General features: G+C 36.6%; 1 pseudogene; it reads left to right on the top strand.

Moving 5' to 3' along the window:
- Positions 1-17,561: 17,561 nt before the first annotated feature.
- Positions 17,562-18,479, top strand: LOC138810065 (MOB-like protein phocein pseudogene; annotated as a pseudogene).
- Positions 18,480-19,649: the final 1,170 nt, after the last annotated feature.

Below are 19,649 nucleotides of genomic sequence, written 5' to 3'. Positions count from 1 at the left end.
TCCATGTGTTACAGGACTTTCTTTGGTGGCTTTTGGTGTTGAATTCTGATTTTATTCCCTTTTGGTCTGAGAGAATGCAGGGCATAATTTCATTGTTTCTGAATTTGAACAAGTTTGCTTTCTGACCTAAAATGTGCTCTATTTTGGAAAATGTTCCATGTGCTCCTGAGAAGAACAATTATTCTGATGCTGCTGGGTGAAATATCCAGTAGATGGTTGTTAAATCTAGTTGATCTATGAAGTTGTTTGGATATGTGGTTTCTCTGTTGAGTTTTTGTCAGGTTGATCTATTTAGTGGGGATAGTGATATGTTAAATTCCCCCAACAACTAATATTTTTGGATTTATGTGAGATTTGAGGGAAAGTAGTGTTTCTTGGATTTTGGGTGCTCCGTTGTTTGGTGAATAGATATTTAGAATTGTAATATTCTCCTGAAAAAGAGATCCCTTAATTAGTATGTAGCGACCTTCTTTATCTCGTCTCACTAATTTTAATTTGAAGTCTATTTTATCTGATATTAGGATTGCAACTACTACCTGTTTATGGGGGCCATTTGCTTGGTAGATTTTATTCCAGCCTTTCACTTTCAGAATATGATTGTTTTTGTGGGCCAAGTGTGATTCTTGATAGCAGCAGATAGAAGGATCTTACTTTTTAATCCAACTAGACAGTCTATGTCACTTAATTGTAGAGTTAAGTCCATTAATATTGAGAGTTAGGCCTGAGAGAGGTTTGGTTGTTCCTGCCATGTTATCCACCTTTTGGGGGGCTGTGACAACTGGGTTCTTGCTACAGTTCTTGGATTCTCAATTTTGCTGTGGTTTCTTGGCCTTTAGTTTGCTCTTGTTGGTTTTCTATGTGTAAGACTTCTTTAAGTATCTTTTGTAGGATTCGTTTGGTGGAGATATATTGTTTCAATTTTTCTTTGGTATGGAAGGTTTCTATTTGGCCTTCTGTTATGAAGGAGAGTTTAGCTGGGTACAGTATTCTTGGTTGATAGTTGTTTGTCTTTAGGGTGTGACATACATCATTCCAGGCTCTTCTTGCTTTGATTGTCTCTGCTGAGTAATCTGAGGTGAGTCTCATTGATTTCCATTTATAGGTGATTGGTCTTTTCTCCTTGACAGCTTTAAGGATCCTTTCCTTGGTCTGAATTGATCCTTTGTGGATTATAATGTGATGGTGGGATGTCCTGTTCTGGTCTAGTCTATTTGGGGTTCTAAAAGCTTCTTGTATATGAATGGGAGTATCTTTTTGCATATTTGGGAAGTTTTCTGCAATTATCCTATTGAAAAATTTCCTAGACCATTGACTTCTGTCTCTAGGTGCTCCTCTCCATCCGTTATCCTCAGATTAGGCCTTCTAATGGTGTCTTCCAAATTTTGAATAGATCTATCATATTTCTTGGATTTGTTTTAGATAGTTGTCTGTTCTTTCTCTGTAATATCTAGGCTGTCTTCAATCCCAAAGACTGGATCTTCTGCATGGTCTTACCTACTGTCAAGACTTTCTACTTTGTTTTTATTCCCTTTCCTTCTAATTGGTCAGCTTTGATGGCTTCAAATTCTTTGTTGGAGCTTTGTTTTAGATCTTGTATGGACATCTTTACTTCCTTAATTTGGTTTTCAGTGTTCAATTTCAAATCCCTTAATTGATTGGATGGTTTCATTGGACTCCTTTTCCTTCTGAGGAGCTACATTCAGCATTCTCTTTGTGGCATCCTTGGATTCCTTGAGCTGTCTGTTTATGGATTCCATGAAAACCTCCATTGATCTTTGTCTATTCTCATTTCACTCACACAATTCCTGTATTACTCTTTGATTAGCTTTCTCATGCTCAAGCAATTATATTAAGTGAAGTAAGCCAGACTTAAAGCAACAAGGGTCCCATGGTTTCCCTTATCTGCAATAACTAGTACATGTTTAGGTGAGTCAGGCAGAAGAGGTCAAAAGCTATGTTCATATGACTATATAATCTGATGCTAAGTGAAATGAACCCCAAGTCAGGGACACAAGAGATTTTTATATTTGTTGCTATTCTTTTTAATGTACTTATAATGTACTGTGTGATTTTTTTGTGTGTTTCTTTGTATGTTTTTCCACCATGGTATAACCCCTGTTGTCACTGCATTTGATTCTGGTGTCATGCATCTTGAATATACATTTTTCTAATTTGGGTAGGGAAAGGGAAACAATAAAATGCTGAAATAAGATACAGGTTAATCCATTGTAACAATGAGATGTACAAGGTACTATGTTGAAAACAAACTTTACAACTTTGCAGGGTGGAGGTGGAGGGATGAGAGAAGGGAGGAAGGAGTTCGGGAGGTGGGGGAGAAAGGGTTGGTAGGGGAAATTTTAAGAAGGGTGTAAAAATGCTCAATACAATATGGACTCATTACCTTGCTCATGTAGCTGTAACTTCTATGTACAATATCTTTACAATAATAATATATATATTAAAAAAGGAAAGACATTTCAATCTCAAGAAAAACCAAATATTTTTGTTTTGAAATCTACATGATCAATAAGGATTTTAGGATATTTGGACAAATCCAACTTATTTGGCTTTTGATTTGACTGAAAATACAAAACTGAGAATTATTTTAAAGTGTGAGGAAGAGATACTTGGATATGAATATTTGATCATTTCTAGAAGAATAGAAGCTTGAAGATAAAATAGGTGTTTATAATTAGGTATTCATGGGTACTTGGTTCCCAGAAGTTGCCTCTGTGGGTAAACTACTAATTCTTATAATGCATAGAGTTCATAAAACTTATCTATATTGTATGTACAGAAAGTCTGAGTATTCCTAACTTGAAATCGGTAGATTATGATACATTTTATCCTACACATTAATGCAGTTCACCCCAAGCTTAAGCTTTAATTATGCTGTTTATCTCAAATACTTCAGATTCTTAATTCATTTTCTGAAATTCTATACATTTTCTGCTTAAGATACGTCACCTTTCAACAAACATAAAATTTGTACCTTGCTGCTGAAGTTAATCCTGTTGTAGGTCTCTAGGGTTTGGGAGGTTATCACAAAATTTATGTTGCTTTTTTGAAGCACTATTTTATTTTTTGACAAAATTAAGGCATGAAAATACATAGAGGATTTTGCAATGATTTATCATGTGATGAGATTTCAGAACTAACCCAAGAATTTCTTTGCATCAATTGAGCTACATAAATGTGCAAGAATTTAAAATGTTTGTTTTAAAATAGTTTTTGAACTTTATTTTCATTTTTAAAATTTAGTATTTTTAAAGAAATTTCATCAAAACTGTGTAACATCAGCCTACAAATATAACAGATTTACTGTATTAACATTCTCTCTGAATATCCTCAAAAGCATGACCTCAAAGGGAAAGTTTTAATGTGATAATAATAATTAACTCATGAAGAATTTAGATATGCTGGTAGGAACAAATGTTATACATGGATCGTCTAGTGTGAGTGTGTGCTGAGAAATTGTGGTTACTGATAACTCTAATTTGTAAACATCAGAGATAAGTACTCAGCACCTACTATGGAGTAATATGTTGAATGACAGTGTTGACTACATAGCTTGCAATATACTGACTATATTGGATTACTTCTACCAGAAAAAAGACCTTACTCAATTCTCAATGAAATACCCTTGAATCTCGACATAAATTTGCTTTCCCAATCCTCAGGGCTTCTTCCAAAATCATAATCTTTTTACACACAGAAAGCCTTACCCACTACCATTCTGGAACCGATCATGGCATTACAGATAACATCATTTTTGGCAAAGAACTCATTTCACAGCCATTCCAGGATAGCAGGTGGCCCATGTTCATGGAATTCACTGGTCTTACTCTACACCTCATAAATTTGGAGTAACCATTGAGAAGATTCATTTACTATGAAACTTACTTGGAACATCATATAGAACTGTAGCAATGTGTGTGAGGGAATGGTGCCACTCTATTCACATCCAGTTATTGATACTGTTCTCCCATTGCTAGGATTCATTAGTCTTGGGTCAAGCAGTGGAAATGAAAGTTAATTCTGTTCTGTTGCTATTACCACCAGTGACTGACCTAAAAATTCTGTTTTCTGCTTTATAAATTTATGATATTCTATCTGGAGGCCTTTATCCAAAAAAGAAAAATTGAATTATAAAAAAACCACACAAATAATTGTTGAAGGAGAAAAAAAGCCTTTAAATTACAACATTACCCTTCCAAATCCCAATGTCGAGATGTTAAATGGTTAAATAAAATTAGCAAACTTCAACCATACTGATAGAAAACAAAAACAAAGACATCCCAAAAATTGTGAATAACAATGAGACAATTTTAAAATATCATATTAAAGTTAACTTTAGATTAAATGGAATGCACAAAACATCAAAACAAAAGGAAATATGATGAACAAATATTCAAAATTTTATTCACAAAATAAAATTGTGTGAACTGAAGTCATTGCATAAAAGCTCAAGTATAAAACATATTTCAATGTAAAATTTAGGACTGATTTTACCAAAATACAATTATGTACTATTCCATTCTGCATGTCAGTAGAGAAGCTCTGCCCTTCCAGAGAACAATTTTAATTTGAGACTCTTCTTTTGATTATTCTAAATGATTTTATTTGTTCAATATATGTTTATTTTTATATCACAGATTAACTTCTAAGATAGAACAGGATATCATAAATGATTGATTTTGCATACTTGAAAAATCATTTGCTTCATAAATTTCTGCCTTTTGTGTCAACATGTTATAGGTGGAACTTTCTGTAGTTAAGAAACCAGAGAAAGGGGAGTTCCGGGAAGATGGCGGAGGAGAAGCTGGAATCTGAACAAGCTCTCACATTGAAAGCAGTTTTAGAGTTCCAGTGAACAGTCCTAAGCCAGAGAATCACACCAAGTGTGCCATCACAGGACAGAGAGTTAGTCAAGAGAGGGGAAGCCAAGACAAGGAGACACATCTGAGCGCCTGCAAGCAGCTGCCGCTGCGGCGGCAGGGTCACGGCGGTGACCACCGCTGCGGGGTCATACCTGAGTGTGTCTCTGTGTGAGAGTCTGGGATGAAGGAGCCAGAAGCAGCGGACGAGCGGATTCTACTCAACACCAACAAGAACCAACAAGGAGCGGACATCTTCATCCTGCTGTTTGCAGACCAGAGACGACCCAGGATCCAAGACACGGCGTGAGTACAAGCCCGACGTCCTCATTCCTTCTCAGGGAGCAGAGGAGGGAAGGCCACCCCTCCCCACCCAGCACCGGTGATCTCCATCTTGGATACCGACAAAGCTCAGAGGAGCTGCTAGCTCCAGCTCAGGCCTTGGAATAAAAAGAGTCATTTAGCAGGTCACAAGAACTTAACGGCGAAGTGACCTGCCAGACTCAGCTCCATCCAGGGAAAAGTCACCCAGCTCAGGCGCCAGCCATTGGAGTGGCTTGCCTCACTGGGTAACCAGAGCCAGAGGCTGCCCCTCCCTCTAGCAGCCTCCACAATCAATTGAAAAACAGAAACCCTGAGAATGGCTCCAGGCTGGGCGCTGTGAGCTTTATCACAAAATAGCTCCAGAGAAAAGCTACTGTTTGTTGAAAGGCCTCAACTCTACCCAGAACCTAGCCTCATCACTGCATCCCCCTCTTTTGTGATTCTCAAAGCAGATCACCCTCCCAGAAAACTAACCTGGGAGGGGGATCTCAAAATCTTGGGTAAAGCAGAGCATTTTTCTGCCTCTTCCAACCAACCGACTTAAGAAACCAATCAAGCCACAGGACCTCAAGCTGACCAGAGACTCCAACAAGAGACTGGTTACAGACAAAAGGGAGATACAGGATTCTTCCAACCCCTCCCCCCCAAAAAAAATCAATCAAAAGACTTTTTTTCCTTTTTTTCTTCTTCTTCTTTTCTTTTTTTTGTTTGTTTTTTTGTTTTTTGTTAACTTATATATATATATAAAATTTTTTTCTCTTCTAAAACTTTTATTAATCTTTAATTTTTGCCTCTTCTGAAAAAATAATTGTTTTCCAGTAACTTTTTTTTCTCCTCCTATAATTTTTATTTTAGGAATATGTGAATGAGCGTTTTCCTTTCTTTTCTTGTCTTCTTTCTCTTTTTCTTTCTTTCTTAATTACCTTTTTTTTTGTCTAGCTCTACTGAACTTCTGATCTTTTCTTCTCCCTTTCCCATCCTTAAAGTTTTTCACATCTCCTCTATGTCCCTCCCTTTCTCTCAGCATATTAGCATTCCTCTCTAAATAGATGGTCTTTTAATCTCTATAATAACATTAATCTTTACGTTTCTATTTTTTTTCTGGTCTCTTTTCATTCCCCTCTCCCTCTATCCTTTTTCTCTCTCTCTCTATTTGCATCCTACCAAACCCATTTCCTGCATTGTGATTAGGACATAGTTAACTCTCCCTGTGCCTCCCCACACCAATCTATTCCTATTTTTTACCCACATCTCTCCCTAATCCTAATAATTTCTGGTTTTCCAAATTCTTTTCTGCGATTCGAAGTCCTTTAACATATAGTTGTTTGATGTTGAATAGATGTATCTGTTGAACTAGATTGTGTCTGTAGACTATTGACTGTACAAATGCAAACTTTGGTTGATGGTTGCCTTAAGATAGTGTTCTAGCACAAAACTGGTGCTATCTTCATCTCAAATGGGCAGAGTAAGCCGGAAAAACACAAGAAAAATGGCAAATTCGGGTATCTCAACTCCCAATCTTGATAATCAGGGATTAGAACAGATAATGAATAATCCAGAGGAGAGTTCCCAAATAGCTCTACAAACACTACTAGCAAACATGATAAATGAGAAGTTTGACAATGTACAAAGGACTCTGTATGAGCGTGATAGGTAGAGAGAGGAGGCATCCCAGAAGTTTATACAGGAATATCATAAGGGTGAGGAAGCTACTCAAAAACTAATACAGGATTTGCGTGAACAACTTGAGAATACTCAAAGAGAAAGGGAGGAATGGAGTGAGCAGGCTGAGAATACTCAAAGAGAACAACAGGAATCCCACGAACGTGAGGAAGCTAATCAAAGAGTAATACAGGAATTGAGAGACCAGGTAGAGAACACGCAAAGATCACTAAAGGCATCCATAGAATCCATTAACAAAGAGCTGAAGGAAGTCAGGGAGACCACAAAGGGAAAGCTGAATGGAACCCAACAGAAGGAATGGGAGTCCAAAGAAACCATATCCAATCAACTAAGTGATTTGAGGACAAACACTGAACACCAAATTAAGGAAGTAAAGAGATTCATACAAGACCTAAAACAGAGCTTCAACAAAGAACTTGAAGCCATCAACGCTGACCAATTAGAAGGAAAAGAGATAAAAAACAAAGTAGAGAGTCTTGACAGCAGGTTAGACCATGCAGAAGATCGAATCTCAGGGATTGAAGACAGCCTAGATATTATAGAGAAAGAACATACAACCATCCAAGACAAGTCCAAGAAATATGATAGATCTATTCAAAACCTGGAAGACACCATCAGAAGGCCTAGCTTAAGGATAATGGGTGTAGAGGAGCACCTAGAAACAGAAGTTAATGGTCTAGGAAATTTGTTTAACAGGATCCTAGCAGAGAACTTCCCAAACATGCAAAAAGATAGGCCTATTCAGATACAAGAAGCCTTTAGAACCCCAAATAGACCAGACCAGAATAGGACATCCCACATTCACATCATAATCCACACAGGATCAACTCAGAACAAGGAAAAGATCCTTAAAGCTGTCAGGGAGAAAAGGGTAATCACCTATAAAGGGAAACCAATTAGAATCATCTCAGATTTCTCAGCAGAGAAAATCAAAGCAAGAAGAGCCTGGAATGATGTATGCCATGCCCTAAAAACAAACAACTATCAACCAAGAATACTGTACCCAGCTAAACTCTCCTTCATAACTGAAGGCCAAATAAAAACCTTCCACAGCAAAGAAAAATTGAAACAATACATCTCCACCAAACCTGCCCTACAAAAGATTCTTAAAGATGTCCTACACATAGAAAACCAACAAGACCACAATAAAGGCCAACAAACTGCACCCAAACTGAGAATCCAAGAACCTTAGGAAGAACCCAGATTTCGCAGCCCCCTAGAAGGTGGATAACAATGCAGGAACTCCCAAATACCTCTCAGTCCTATCTCTTAACATTAACGGACTGAACTCTCCAATTAAGTGACATAGACTGTCTAGTTAGATTAAAAAACAAGACCCTTCTATCTGCTGCCTGCAGGAGTCACATCTTGCCCGTAAAAACAAACACATTTTCAATGTTAAAGGCTGGAACAAAATCTACCAAGCAAACGGCCCTCATAAACAGGCGGGAGTTGCAATCCTAATATCAGATAAAATAGACTTCAAATTAAAATTCGTGAGAAGAGATAAAGAAGGTCGCTACATACTAATTAAAGGATCTCTCCTTCAGGAGGATATTACAATTCTAAATATCTATTCGCCAAACAATGGAGCACCCAAATTTATCAAAGAAACACTACTTTCCCTCAAATCCCATATAGATCCAAAGACATTAATTGTTGGGCATTTTAACACACCACTCTCCCCACTAGATAGATCAACTCGGCAAAAACTCAACAGAGATACCACAGATCTAAACAGCTGCATAGATCAACTAGACTTAACAGACATTTACCGAACATTTCACCCAGCAGCATCAGAGTATACGTTTTTCTCAGCAGCACATGGAACGTTTTCTAAAATAGACCACATTTTATGCCACAAAGCAAACTTGTCTAAATTCAGAAACATTGAAGTTATACCTTGCATTCTCTCTGACCACAAGGGAAAAAAATTGGAACTCAACACCAAAAGCCAACTAAGAAAGTCCGGTATCACATGGAGGCTGAACAACACACTGCTGAATCATGAGTGGGTCATGGAAGAGATTAGAAAGGAAATTCAAATGTTCATGCTATTCAACAAAAATAAACACACAAATTACCAGCTCCTCTGGAACACAGCAAAGGCAGTACTCAGAGGCAAGTTTATAGATCTGAGCTCCTACATCAACAAATTGGAGAGATCTGAAACTAACAATTTAATGACACATCTAAACCTCCTAAAAAAAGAGCAGCAAGATAAACCCCAATCCAGTAGACTGAAAGAAATAATCAAAATTAAATCAGAATTAAATGAATTAGAATCCAAAAAACTATAGAAAGAATCAACAAAACAAAGAGTTGGTTCTTCGAAAAACTTAACAAAATTGACAGACCCTTAGCAAATCTTATCAGAAAAAGAAGAGAACACACCCAAATTAATAAACTCAGAGATGAGAATGGAAACATCACCACGGAAACAACCAAGATTCAGAACATTATGAGGGAATACTTCTCAAAACTTTATGCTAATAAGTTTGACAACTTGACAGAAATGGACCTCTTCCTAGCAAATATTGACATGCCAAAACTAAACCAAGATGAGTTAAACTATCTTAACAGGCCCATATCAAGCATTGAAATAGAAACAGCAATAAGAGACCTCCCAGCTAAGAAAAGTCCAGGAGCAGATGGTTTTACAGCGGAATTTTACAAGGCCTTCAAAGCAGAGCTCACACCAATTCTCCTCCAACTCTTCAATGAAAGTGAAAGAGAAAGCTCACTACCGAACACATCCTATGAAGCCATCATAACCCTCATCCCAAAACCAGGCAGGGACTCATCAAAGAAAGAGAACTATAGACCCATTTCTTTGATGAACATTGATGCAAAACTTCTCAACAAAATTTTGGCCAACTGACTTCAACAATTCATCCAAAAAATCATACACCACGATTAAACAGGATTCATTCCAGGGATGCAAAGCTGGTTCAATATACGCAAATCAAATAATATTATTCATCACATCAACAGGAGCAAGAATAAGAACCACATGGTTATCTCAATAGATGCAGAAAAAGCATTCGACAAGATCCAACACCCCTTTATGATGAAGGTTTTGGAAAAATTAGGAATCCATGGAACATTCCTAAATACAATAAAGGCTGTATATGACAAACCTACAGCCAGCATTATACTCAATGGTGAAAATCTAAAGCCATTTCCTCTTAACTCAGGAACAAGACAAGGATGCCCACTCTCTACACTTCTCTTCAATCTAGTATTAGAATGCCTAGCTACAGCAATAAGACAAGATGCAGACATAAAGGGGATCCAAATAGGGAAAGAAGAAATAAAACTCTCCCTCTTTGCAGATGACATGATGTTGTATTTAAAGAATCCCATAGACTTCACTCCCAAATTACTCAAGCTGATTCAAAACTTTGGCAAAGTAGCAGGTTATAAAATTAACCCCCAAAAATGAATCGCTTTTCTGTATGCCAACAATGAGAAAAGTGTGGCTGAAATTAGGAAAGCAACTCCATTTGTAATAGCTCCACAAAAAATAAAATACCTAGGAATTAACTTAACTAAAGAAGTGAAGGACCTCTACAATGAAAACTTTAAAATCTTGAAAAAGGAAATCAACACAGAACTTAAAAAATGGCAAAACCTCCCATGCTCCTGGATTGGCAAGATTAACATCGTGAAAATGGCAATACTTCCCAAGGCTATCTACAAATTCAACGAGATACCTATCAAAATTCCAACTTCATTCTTCAAGGAAATAGAAGAGGCAATCCGAAAATTCATATGGAACAATAAAAGACCCCGAATAGCAAAAACACTCCTCAACGGAAAGAACACTGCTGGAGGAATATCAATACCAAATTTCAAACTCTACTATAAAGCCATAGTAATCCAAACAGCTTGGTATTGGCATAAGAACAGACCTCAGGACCAATGGAATAGAATTGAAAACCCAGAAATGAACCTACAGACCTATAGCCATCTAATCTTCGATAAGGAAGCTAAAACAATAGAATGGAAGAAAGACAGCCTCTTCAGTAAATGGTGCTGGCAAAATTGGTTAACTACATGTAGAAAACTAAAGCTAGATCCTTATATATCACCCTGCACCAGAATCAACTCCAAATTGATCAAAGACCTTGAAGTCAAAGCAGACACTCTGAAAACATTACAGGATGGAATAGGAGAAACCCTAGGTCTCCTTGGCTCAGGCCGAAATTTTCTGAATAGAGACCCAGAAGCACAACAAATCAAAGAAAGGTTGGACAAATGGGATTGCATAAGGTTGCAGAGCTTCTGCAGGGCAAATGACATAGCTAGCAAGATCAATAGAAAGCCCACCGATTGGGAGAAGATCTTTACTAGCCATACAATGGACAAGGGTCTCATATCTAAAATATACTTGGAACTCAAAAAATTAAACCACCCAACAACAAATCCTCAAAGAAACAACTGCCCAATAAATAAGTGGGCGAAAGACTTAAAGAGAAGCTTCTCTGAAGAAGAAAGAAGGATGGCCAATAGACACATGAAGAAATGTTCAACATCCCTAGCCATAAAAGTAATGCAAATCAAAACAACATTGAGATATCACCTCACTCCCGTTAGAACAGCAAAAATCAAGAACTCTAACAACAACAGATGCTGGATGGGATGTGGACAGAAAGGAACCTTACTTCATTGTTGGTGGGAATGTAAACTTGTTCAACCACTTTGGAAAGCAGTATGGAGCTTCCTCAAAAGACTTCACATAGATCTCCCCTATGATCCAGCAATCCCACTTTTGGGCATTTACCCAAATATTTACAAACAAGACCACACTAAAGCTACCAACACAACTATGTTTATTGCAGCATTATTTACCATAGCTAAGATATGGAACCAACCCAGATGCCCCTCAGTAGATGAATGGATCAAGAAAATGTGGTATATATACACAATGGAATTCTATGCCTCCATCAGAAAGAATGACATTTCCCCATTTGTTAGGAAATGGAAAGGTTTGGAAAAAATTATATTAAGTGAAGTAAGCCAGGCCCAAAGAAACATAGGTCCCATGGTTTCCCTTATTTGCAATATGTAGTATATGTATGAGTCAAGCCGAAAAGGTCAGATAATGCGATGTTAGGAAAACGAATCCTTAAATATGTATTTTAATGTTTTTGTTTCTTTCATGCATGTGTTTTTAATGCATTTATAAGATTATTTCTTTGTTGCTTTGTATGTCCCTCCTCCACAGTGTAACCCCCACTTTCACTATATTTGATGTCAGTATAACATGTGGAGGAGATGGGGACAAACAAGTCGTTTAAGGATTCAGGTGGACCTGTTGCAACAATGAGAAGTACAAAATGTCATGTCAAAACCAGCTTTACAATGTCGGTGTATGGGGGGAAGGGGGGTAAGATTGGGTGGGGGGAAAGGGGATGCTGGGAAGGGAGGTGAAGGGTAAACAAAGGAGGAGGCTGCAATGCTTGGTAAGAAATGTATGCATTATCCTGCCCATGTAATTGTAACCCCTCTGTACAGTATGTTCTCAAATAAAATAAAATAAAATAAAATAAAATAAAATAAAAGAAACCAGAGAAATAATGACTGCAATTTGCTTTTGTCAACCTTTGATTAGCTCTGATGAAAGAAGCAAATAATTAAGTAAACATTTTCTTATTTTTTTTTTACCTTGGCTTCCCATGAAGATCATCTGAGAAGCTGTAAGAATATACAGAAATTTTGTATATTATATATTTCCATTTTACTAGGTGCAGATATTTTGTCTTAGTGATCCTATGAAATCAAGTGTCCATGCATTTTAACAGTTTATCAAGTAATTCTGTCACATATTTACCATTGAAAAGCACTGGCATAAGCTATTATTTTTTTCTAATTTGAGCATAAAATGCCTGATGTATATTTCACTAACATACTTTATACTTGCTTATCAAAAAGAGTAAGCAAAGGAAAGGCATGAAACAGAGATGATATATGTGTATATATATATATGTATATACATATATGTGTGAATATTCATTTATACACCATCATGCAAACTATTTTTCAAATTGAATATATTCTCTTGGAAAAGATAATATGAATATATCTAAGTTCAGAAATGCTTTGATTACACATGAATAATGAACAACATATATACATTATATTGGAGAGATATTAAAATTATATACAGTGCACACATGTATATGTATAAATATCGACATTAACCTTTTTTATTTCTATTTTTACATTTTATTTTTTATTTATTGTTATTGTAAAGATGATGTACAGAGAGGTTACAGCTACAGAAGTCAGGTAATGAGTTCATTTTTTTTTGAACAATGTCACCTTTTCCCTTGCTCTTACCTAGTTTTTCCCTACCATCCCAAACTACGTTTTGTGTGTGTGTGTGTGTGTGTGTGTGTGTGTGTGTGTGTGTGTGTGTGTGTGTGTGTGTGTGTGTGTGTGTGTGTGTGTGTGTGTGTGTGTGTATGTTGTGTGTCAGTCATGGGGCTTGAACTCTGGGCTTGGGCACTATCCCTCAGCTCTTCAGCTCAAGGTAAGCACTCTACCTCTTGATCCACAGCACCACTTCTGGTTTTCTAGTGGTTTATTGGAAATAAGATTCTCACCGACTTTCCTGCCTGGACTGGAATTGAACTGTAATCCTCAGATCTCAGCCTCCTGAATTGCTAGGATTAAAGGCATGAGCCAGTGACACCCAGCCTGCCCATAAATTTTATAGGTCATTTTCAGCATAGTGTCTAGTGAGTATCACTGCTGCATTTGTTCACCCTTTGTACCACTGTTTCTGTGCCATCTCACTTGCCCTCTGAAAGGCAGATAAATCAACAAACAAAACAAAAGGAAATGAAAACAAAAACAGCAACAAAGAAAAAAATGTATCTTGCTTCCTTTTTTTGAGTTCATTTTGATAAATATTATTTTATATGATTATATGTGCATAGCTATTGGGCATTTGTGATCGTCTCCTAAGATATCCTCCTTTTGTCTCACTGTGTGAGAATGCCTAGAGAGCTGTATTATTTATTATGTCCCAGAATATTTTTTTCTTTTACCATCCAGTGTGTTTACTTGTAGATTTTTTCAAAATAATTTTGTTGTCAAGGTGATGTACAGAAGGGTTGCAGTTAAATACATCAGGTAGTGAGTATATTTCTTTTTGGATATTGTTACTCCCTCCCTCAATTTTCTCCCACTTTCCCTACCCCCCTATCCCACACCAATTGTAAAGTTCATTTCCAACATATTGTCTTTTGTTTTGTTTTGTTTTTGTTTGTTTTTATCTTTTTTTTTTTTGGTTGTGGGGCTTGAATGCTGGACCTGAGTGCTGTGCCAGAGTTCTTCAGCTCAAGGCAATCAATCTACCACTTGAGCCACAACACCCCTTATGGTTTTCTGGTGGTTTACTGGAGATAAGAGTCTCACAGACTTTCCTGCCTGGGTTGGCTTTGAACCAAGATCCTCAGATCTCAGCCTCCTGAGTAGCTAGTATTACAGGCCTGAGCCTCCAGCACCCATCTTCCAACATACTGTCTTGTGAGTATCACTGTTGCATTGGTTTCCCTTTGTCTTTGTCTCACCATTTTGTTGTTTCCCTTCCCCTCCCTAATTCAGAAAAACACATATATACAATACCTAGGGTACTAAAATCAAATGCAGTGACAACAGGGGATAAACCATGGGGTAGAGGGAGGAAGAAGAAAGGAAAAAAGAAATAACTTCACTTATACCACATTTTCTTGATGCATTCATCTACTAAGGGGAGTTTGGATTGAGTCATATCTTGGCTATGATAAATAATGCTACAATGAACATATTTGTGCTGGTAACCTTGGTGTGACCTTGTTTGTGGTCAATTGCAAAATAGGCCCAGAAGTGGAATTGCTGCGTAAAAGCTCTATGTTTAGTTTTTTGAGAAACCTCCATACTGCTTTTCAGAGTGGTTGAATAAGTTTGCAGTACCACCAATAGTGTAATAGAGTTCCTTTTTGGCAACATCCCTTCCAGCATTTGATATTGTTAGTTTTCTTCATAATAGCCATTCTAAGTGGGTTGAGGTGGAATCTCAATGTTGTTTTGATTTGCATTTCTTGTATATCCAGATTTCAAACATTTTATTAATGTCATTCTTATTTCTTTCTCTGAGAAGTGTCTCTCTTTAAGTCTTCAGCCCATTTATAAATTGGGTTGTTTTATTGAGGGTTTACTTTGGGGTGTTTAATATTTTGAGCTCTCAGTTCAAAATTTTAATATTAATCAATATTTTAGGTATGAGGCCCTTGTCTGATGTATAGCTGGTAAAAATCATCTCACATTCTGTGGGCTTTCTATTTAACTTGTTAGCTATGTCATACAACTTTGCCATACAGAAACTCTTCAGTTTGATGCAATCTGATTTATCTAGTCTTTCTTTGATTTGTTAAGATTCTGGATCTTTTCCTAGGAAGTTCGGATTCATGTTTAATAGCCCTAGTGTTTCCCTTAACCCCTTCTGTAATATTTTCATGGTATCTGGCCTTACATTGAGGTCTTGGAATTGATTCTGGTGCCGGGTGATATATCAAGAAGTAGCTTCAGTTTTCTCCATGTGGAGAGACAATTTTGCCAGGACCAGTCGTTGAAGAGACTGACTGTCTTCCTCTGTTTTGGGTTCCTTTATCAAAAATAAGCTCCCTATATGGCTGTAGGTTCATTTTCGCATCTTTTATTATGTTCGGTTGGTCTTCAAGCCTATTCTTGTGCCAGTACCAAGCTTGTTCTGTTACTGTTTCTTTGTAATAGAGTTGAAGTTTGGTATTGATATGCCTCCAATAATATTCATCTTGCTAAGGATCATTTTTTCTATTCAAGGTCTTTTATTATTCCATATGAATTTTGGGATTGCTTTCTCTATTGTGTGAAAGACTATTGTTGGGATTTTGATGGTTATAGCATTGAATTTGTAAATTGTCTTGGGAAGCATTGCCATTTTCACAATGTTAATTCTTCTGATCTAGGGGCATGGGAGTTTATTCCATTTTTTAAAAATCTGCTTCAATTTCTTTTTTAGATGTTTAAATTTTCATACTAGAGTTCCTTCACATGTTTGGTTAATTCTTAGGATTTTTTTTGAAGCTACTACAAATAGAGTGCTTTCCTGAGTTTAGTCTAGATCTTAAAAATATTGGCAAATGAAATTTAAAATTGGATTTTTAATGAAGTACTGAATCATTCAGATCACATAAAAACTGAGACATGCCAGGCACCAGTGGCTCACGCTTGTAATTCTAGCTACTCAAGAGACTGAGATCTGAGGATCGTGGTTCAAAGCCAGCCTGGGCAGGAAAGTCCATGAAACTCTAATCTCCAATAAACCACCAGAAAATGAGAAGTGGCGCTGTAGCTCAAGTGGTAGAGTGTTCGCCTTGAGCTGAAGAGCTGAGGGACAGCACTCAGGCCCAGAGTTCAAGCCCCACGACTGACCAAAAAAAAAACAAAAAACCAAAAAAACTGAGACTTGAATTATAGTGAAATAATGTAATATTGTAGTAAAGTACATATGCTCATTATAAAACATTTTTATTAGTAACTTTCAATATCTTTCTTATTAAATTAGTATTCATTCCAACTTCATATTTTCTAAATCTGGTGGTTTCCACTGTATTTTGGATGAATACCTGCAGTAGGCAGCAAAATTGAGGACAGCCAGTGACTGAGTGCAAATGCATTGTTTCATATATGTAGTTAAAGGCATTACATAGCAGCAAAATGAAAGCCCAATCAATTCAACCAATCAACAACAAAAGCACCTACCTAACATCATTGTGCTTTTCTTGCTGGTGGTAAGCCAGATTTCTCCATTATCTTTCACCTGAGCCACTTAACTCTGAGGTAGCCACAGGCCTCCATGCTTCACTTTATATAGGAGCCAACAAATGCATTCATCCAGAATTTCTTTCCATTGGTTGAGATCATTAATTATCACAATTGTAAACTTTCCAGCAGTATATATTTTTCTGAAATAAGCCTGCTGTATTCCAAGATATGTGAAATTCCTGGGCAGAGAATGGAAGATTTTAGACATTTTGTCTAGAGTCACTTCACTTAAATCAGAGAAAACTTTTTTTCTGCTCAAAAAAATGTTTAATACATTAATACATTTCCTTTTTCTTATTTTTGGGTGGAAGTCAGAGATTGTATTGCCTTTATATCTCTTTACCATTAGCAATGCTGTTTTTCAATTTAACTGAAGATAAATATTTCTCAAAAACATTGATATATTTTTCAGATTTTTACATTAGATTCAAGGACAGTTTATCAAGTACTCAGAATTATGTGAAAATACTATGATTGATTTTTAATGTGGATTCATTGAATGTGGATGCCCACATTCAATCAATATTCATAGAATATTTTCTACGGAGCTCATGGTAGCCTATCAGTCTTAAAAGTGAATACAGTTTATTGGAGCCAAGGGAACATGAACCTGTGGCTTAAAATAGAAAGGGGACACAAATCAAATATGGTAGTAGCACTTAACAAAACTATTTAGTAAATATTAAGGAAATGTAAGCCATGGGAAGATTAAAACTCTATATTTTTAAATAGATGGCATCAAGAAAACGTGTAATTGAGTTGAAAATTAATTATTGAGTATATTTTTTACCACACAAGATATCTCTATTCCGAGGCACTATGGCCATGGCGGAGGGGACGGCAGTGCTGAGGCAGAATAGACTGGGCACGAAGGCACAGGATTTCTATAATTGGCCTGATGAATCGTTTGATGAAATGGATAGTACACTTGATGTTCAGCAGTACATTCAACAGAACATAAGGGCAGATTGCTCTAATATTGATAAAATTCTTGAACCACCTGAAGGCCAAGATGAAGGTGTATGGAAGTATGAACACTTAAGGCAATTCTGCCTTGAACTAAACAGACTTGCTGTCAAACTTCAGAGTGAATGCCATCCAGATACTTGTACTCAAATGACAGCAACTGAACAATGGATTTTTCTTTGTGCAGCTCATAAAACTCCAAAAGAGTGTCCTGCTATAGACTATACTAGACACCCACTTGATGGTGCTGCATGTCTTCTGAATAGCAATAAATATTTTCCCAGCATGGTTAACATAAAAGAATCATCTGTAGCAAAACTAGGATCAGTAGGATTTACAGAATATTTTCACATGCTTACTTTCATCACCGGCAGATATTTGATGAATATGAAAATGAAACATTTCTATGTCATCGATTTACTAAATTTGTGATGAAGTATAATTTGATGTCCAAGGATAACCTGATTGTACCAATTTTAGAAGAGGAAGTTCAGAATTCAGTTTCTGAGGAAAGTGAAGCATGAAGGGGATCATAGAAAAAAGTACTGATCACATAATTAACATTAATTATGTACTGTATATATATCATTTTAGACACATCAATCATGTATCCATATTACAGCTTCTTTGTCTAGTATAGAATTTTGTGTGCTATATGTCGCCTTTTAAAATGGGAAATACTTTTTAAGTTATTCATGAGCTGTATATTCACTGGTGTGGTACTCATGGTTTTTAAATAAGATTAGTATTATCTGCTTATAATGCCTGTTAATAAATGAATTTACAGTTTGGTAAAAAAAAAAAAAGATATCTCTATTCCCATCCTTTTATTTGCCCTGCAACTGAGGCTGTCTATTTAGACCTACTAGTAGCTAGGAGTCACTCACTATCACATATGGCAAACACTCAAAGGTAGGAGAATCAGAAGCTTCCTTGGTGAGAAAAACCAAGGCTTGGATTCCATTGTAATTTGGGGTTGTTTGAATTGGAATAGTTTGGTGGCAAGCTTACTAAAGTGGGCGTTTTATGTGATTAATTTGGAGAGTGTACATGTATGTCTTTCCTGTGTTCGTTCTGAGTAGGTGGCCATTCCAGAAGTGTATTTGACTTTCCAGAGCTCATCTTGAGTTAGTGGGAGTCAAAGTAGGGGGGTCAGGATTGGGAAACTAGATGTCTTGAATCATATCAAGGATTTTGGTATGCCTGCTCCCCTAATGTGGAACAATGTATATTGAATGCTATAAAGGTTACCATTTTTGTTGTAGCCATGGAAGCCAGTGTTCTATAGTTTATATATTCTATGGCCACTGCTCAATTGAAATATATCTTCTTAGTTTACACGTGAATCTATTTTATTTCTGCTCCATAGTAAATCAGAATATTACATCATATGTATGTATATAAATATACACATACATATATACATATATATGTACATATGAATGTATAGGGAGATGAAACTCCACCTCATATTTAAATAAAATAATCCTTTTTATAAAATTGGAGAAAAGCAATTCATTCAGAACAACTTATCATTCCCACTGTGGCAGTTTATAATTATAGAAAAATTGCTGGCATCTGAAAGGTGAAGTTTATGTGATAGAAAAGTTCATTAAAGTGAATTATTGATGATATTAGTACTCTTAGAAAAATCAACAGAGTATGAGTGTCCCACCACCTGGGGCCAGGATGAGGTGTTTTCTCTCAAGGGTATAGAATTACATATCCATCCAGTTGCATCATGGGTGGCTCTGCCCTTGTTGGGAAGCATCTGGTAGCCTGCTTCCCAGACAGGATATTGAACAAGAGTTCTGTTCTACTATGACAATAACCATATGCAGTCCTCAAATATTCAGTTAGCAATGGCGTCTGTGCTTCACTCAGTATAACCTTATTGTCGTTTGTCAGGTAACTCAAAGGCACATGGTGTGTATTGAATAT

This window comes from Dipodomys merriami, unplaced genomic scaffold (genome assembly GCF_024711535.1).
Source record: "Dipodomys merriami isolate MVZ:Mamm:240054 unplaced genomic scaffold, mDipMer1.0.p SCAF_5, whole genome shotgun sequence".
Lineage (NCBI taxonomy): Eukaryota > Metazoa > Chordata > Mammalia > Rodentia > Heteromyidae > Dipodomys > Dipodomys merriami.
Note: the sequence above shows the minus strand (reverse complement) of the source record. Positions and strands in the feature narration are given on the sequence as shown.